Source organism: Mandrillus leucophaeus, unplaced genomic scaffold (genome assembly GCF_000951045.1).
Source record: "Mandrillus leucophaeus isolate KB7577 unplaced genomic scaffold, Mleu.le_1.0 Scaffold475, whole genome shotgun sequence".
Taxonomy (NCBI): domain Eukaryota; kingdom Metazoa; phylum Chordata; class Mammalia; order Primates; family Cercopithecidae; genus Mandrillus; species Mandrillus leucophaeus.
Genome location: NW_012105087.1, coordinates 1267369 through 1272499, shown reverse-complemented (window position 1 = coordinate 1272499; position 5131 = coordinate 1267369). Strand labels below are relative to the sequence as shown.

The following is a 5131-nucleotide window of genomic DNA, read 5'->3' as shown; positions in this document are numbered from 1 at the left end:
CAACAGCTTGATTAGAAAGTGTAGAAATGAAGAGCAATTAGTCCTCTCTTGGATTCATTAAGGTCGTGGCAATCATCTTTTCCCAGCACACAGTGAGGAGATCAGCTTTCTGTCTCTTTGGGGACATTTGTGAGTGGAGTTTGGCACTGGATTTGTTGTCAGGAGTTGTGGAGGTTAAAGCCTGAAAGACAGCCTTGTTTTCCTCCTTGTTAGTGAGTGAAGGAGTATGCAGGGATGTGGGTTTATTTGGTTGGATTTTACAACACATGAGGGAGATTTCTCTGTTTGTTCTGGTGGCCATGGCCATGGGCTTTGCTTGGACCTAGCCTCTTCATGCCACGTGCCCCACCGGAGGTACATGTATCTGGAGCCACAGTAGTGCAACATGTCTGCTGTCTCAGCTCCAAGTGGTTCCTAGTTAGGGCTGCCCCCTGCATGCAATGCTTCCCTTCTTTCCCACCAGCACCCCTTAGACATTCGTGGCTCCTGATTTCTGGTCCTCCATTGCTCATGACCTGCTGATGGCACTGCTTGCTGTGGAGTTCTGAAGGGGAAAAAGGCAGAGCCATCAAACAGCTCTGTAGGGCCCAGATGTGGAGAAAGTATAAGTCTGAAAATCTTGCAGTATTTGCCTGCACCAAAATTAAAAACATTACACAATGTTAAGAGTTATGTGTCTAAAGCTCAAAAATCCTTTAGCAACGTGGGTTTTTCCAGATGTGAAGAAGCCCAAAGATGGTGCCTATTGAAGGCCTTAGAATCATCAGCTATCCAGGAAATACAAATCAAACCAACGAGATACCACTTTCCTCACTAGGATAACTATCATGAAAGAGACAGATACCAAATGTTGATGAGGATGTGAAAAAATTGTAAGTTGCCATATGACCCAGCAATTCAACTCCCAGGTACATACCCCAAAGAAATGATAATATAAGTTCACTAACAACTTGTACACCATTGTTCTTAGCCACATTATTCATAATATCCAAAAAGTGGAAACACCGACTCCCAAAAGGACAGTCCACAAGTGTTTATACATGGCCCTAAAAGAATGAATTGTGGAGTGATTTTTGTGTTAGGCAATGACTGTGCTGTGGGCAGCTCCTGGAATGGCAGGTCCCCCTCATGATGCATGGAGGTCAACAGCCAGTTGTAGCAAAGAGTATTCTTTCCACAGTAGTGTGGGGAGCACAAGCCCCACCCCCAAAACCAGAAATCCAAGCCTTTCAGTGAGACTTCGTGGTAAGAAGTTTATTTATTTACCATAAATAAATGTATGGTAACTTTATTTACCAGTAGTTTATTTATTTCTCACAATTGAGAAGAACTGTGCCCAGTGTCAGGATATATCTACCCCTTAAAAGCATAAGATGGCCGGGCACAGTGGCTCATAGCTGTCATTCCAGCACTTTGGGAGGCCAAGGTAGATGGAACACCTGAGGCCAGGAGTTCGAGGCCTTCCTGGCCAACATGGTGAAACCCTGTCTCTACTAAAAATACAAAAAATTAGCCAGGTGTGGTGGTGTGTGCCTGTAATCCCAGCTACTCGGGAGGCTGAGGCAGGAGAATCACTTGAATCTTGGAGGCAGAGGTTTCAGTGAGCCAAGATCATACCACTGCACTCCAGCCTGGTGACAGAGCGAGACTCTATCTCAAAAAAAAAAATTGTTTGGTAAAATATTGTACATGTTTTTATTTGCCCATTAACTGATGAACAGACAAATAAAATTTGGTATACTCATACTATGAAATCATATTCGGCATGAAAAGGAATGAAGTACTGATAACATGCTGCCACATGGGTGAAACTTGAAAACACTATGCTAAGTGAAACAAGCCAGTCTTAAAAAAGACACCACATTGTATATTTCCATTTATGTTAAATGTTCAGAACAGGCAAATCCATGAGACATGTAGATTAATAGTTGCCTAATGGCTGTTCCAATTACAGTGGTGTTTATAACTAATTGATCACAACCAGTTAGAGATTTCTCTGTTCCTTCTCCACTCCCACTGCTTCACTTGGCTCTTCTTAAGAAATACAGTCTCCTAAAGTTGGAGGTTTTTAGGGAAAATGATTAGTGGTTGCTAGTGGGTATGGGGCTTCTTTTGGGGATGATGAAATGTTCTAAAATATCAGTTCGTTGGCGAGAACACAATGCACATGAGATCGCAATGTGTGAAATTCTCAGCACAGATACAATTGTTTGTCCTAGTGGGATGGGGCACCAGAATTGTCAAGAGATGCTATACGGAGTGCAACCTCTTATAATAGTCACTGGAATGTTCATATTTTTCTCTAATTAAGAAATTTTCCAGAATGGGAAACATTATCTAGTCACCGACCTCGCTAGAGAATTCATGTTTTCCTGTCAACCTCCTCACTGCACCCTTGACCTCCTTGTTTCTCAGGCTGTAGGCAATGGAGTTCAACGCTGGGGTCACAACACAAAAGAGCACAAAGACCAGGAAGTCTTTGTCCAGGGAGCACCCTTCTCTGGGCCTGTCATAGTTGAAGTGGTCTGTTCCAAAGAAGACCACCACCATGGTGATGTGGGAGGCACAGGTAGAGCAGGCCTTGCTCCTGCCCTGAGCAGAGGGAATCCTAATGATGGTAGAGATGATGAGCACATAGGGACATTGCAGTAAACAGGCAGGGGCTCAGGTCAGTGACAGCCCTTGCCACGTGGAGCACAGACTCACTGACAGAGGTGTCTGAGCAGGAGAGCTTCAGGAGCAATGGGATGGCACAGAGAAAGTGGCTGATGGGGTTTAGTTCACATAGTGAGTGTGGCTGTCAGTGTTGTGTGTGTGTCCCAGAATTGACCAGCCCACGCATCCAAAACCCAGTCACCAAACACACACAGACCTTTTCACTCATTAGGAGCTTATATTGAAGAGGGTGGCAAATAGCCACACAGTGGTCATGAGCTACGGCAGCCAGCAAAACCCCCTCAGTGCTGGCTCATGATGCAAGGAAGATCTGGGAAAGCAGCCCTCATAGGAGATGGTCTTATTCTCCTGGAAAAAGTTCACCAGCATGACCAAGATAGTGGTAGACATGTAGCAGATATCCAGGAAGCTCAAGTGGCTAAGAAAATAACCCATTGGAGTATAGAAGGCAAGACTGACCCTGACTGCATTTCCCAGAAGAGATATCAGGTAAATGACCAAGGAGAACAAGAAGAAAAGCCTTTGTAATGCAGGGTGCTTGGAAAAATTTAAAAAGACGAATTCAGTGACAACTATTTGATTTTTTACTTCTTTGAATTATTTCTCAACTGAAATGAATATTGGGAGATAAATAAAAAATAATGTGATATGATGACAGACATCAGGAGAGCTGATTAACTTTTTACTTATCCTTTAGTTCTCAGATTAGATGATATCTCTTCTGGATTGTGTAGCTTGACTCTAAGAATAGGGTTTTGTATTCCCCCTCATTCCCTTGATTCTCTGCCCCATCTTCTTGTCATGCATATCACTATTGTCTATTAGCTTGTTTGCCCACTCTTTACCCCCACCAGTATATAAAGTCTCTTAGCCAAGGAATTTTTCTCTCTCCTTAGTCCATATGCTCTCTAGAAAACTTTTTTTCCGATGTAAGGAAGGAAATCTAGTCAGCACTGATGTTGCAAAAACAACAGTTGGTGAATTATACCAGAGCCCCAAACTTTTTCTCCCAGCTTCTCTCTTCCATGAGAAAAGTCACAATACAAAATTCTACCTTACCAAGTGTGTGGTAGCGTCAATGATCTTTACCCTCATGTTATTCAAATAAATAAATGGCATTACATGACAGAAAGAAATTGCAGATGTAACTCAAGTTACTACTCACATGACTTTAAAATACGGAGATTATCTTGGCTTATTTCACTGACTTTCTTTTTTTTTTGAGATGGAGTCTCGCTCTGTTGCCCAAGCTGGAGTGCAATGGCACGATCTAGGCTCACTGCAACCTCCGCCTCCCAGGTTCAAGCAATTCTCCTGCCTCAGCCTACCGAGTAGCTGGGATTACAGGCATGTGCCACCAGAGCTGGCTGATTTTTGTATTTTTAGTAGAGACGAGGTTTCACCACGTTGGCCAGGCTGGTCTTGAACTCCATGACTGGCCCTTTTAAGGGATAATCACATGAGCCCTTAAAAGCAGAAATCTCTCTTGGGCTGAAGATAAAGTCAGAGATTCAAATCACAAGTAGGATTTGGCATGTCATTGTTGACTTGAAGATGAAGGGGGCCACTGTTAAAGAAAAGGTAACCATGGCCCTATAGTCAGAAGAAACTAAATTTTGTCAGGAACTTGAATAAACTTAGAAGTAGAATCTTCTGCAAAGTCTACCTCTATCCTACCCAGCTGACACCTTGTTTTCAGCAGAGCACCCAGCTGAGCCATGCCACACCTGACCTTCTGACCCACAGAATGTTGAGATAATTAATGGTTGTTTAAACTGCTAAGTTTGTGGTAATTGGTTATGGTAGCAATAGAAAACAAATACACTGAGCATCCCATTTTGTGTAAGAAACCTCTGATCTTTTGCGTTAATTATGACAGAACACCACTCTAGAAGTGTCAGAAGTGACTTCATCCTATACACTCTAAAATCTTTGAGCATCCGTCTCTTCGTCTTTGCTCTCTTTTCCTTTGTGCTGCCAGTGGCTAGTTCTCTCTCTCAGAGAACAAATAAAGAGAATACAGAGGAAAACATCAAGCTTACACTATTCAGTTTCCCAGTAAGTAGCTCAGTAGAGGTTGGGAGAAAGACAAATTTGGAACTGAGTAGAATGATATTTCTGGATTATTTTTAAAATTTAACTCATCTCTTCCCCCTCTTTACCAGAAACAAACATGTGCTAGACTGTGACATAACAATCCCAAATTCTAGGAATCTTGAGAGCTCATTCAATTGCATCTGAAATTATTTTCTTGGTGGATTGTCCTTAAATGAAGCTTTGTGTATCTTGGCTTTCCAATTTTCTTTAGAAACTGCTAAGCCGTCTTTTTTCCTTAGTGTAAACCAGTGGTCGCTAAGCTGTCTTTTTTCCTTAGTGTAAACCAGTGGTCAGCAGTAAAATCCAGCACTCCACCTATTTTTATAAACAAAGTTTTATTGGAACACAGCCACACCCT

The 5131-nt window shown here is 42.4% G+C and overlaps 1 pseudogene; it reads right to left on the bottom strand.

Moving 5' to 3' along the window:
* Positions 1-257: 257 nt before the first annotated feature.
* Positions 258-4851, bottom strand: LOC105550306 (annotated as a pseudogene).
* Positions 4852-5131: the final 280 nt, after the last annotated feature.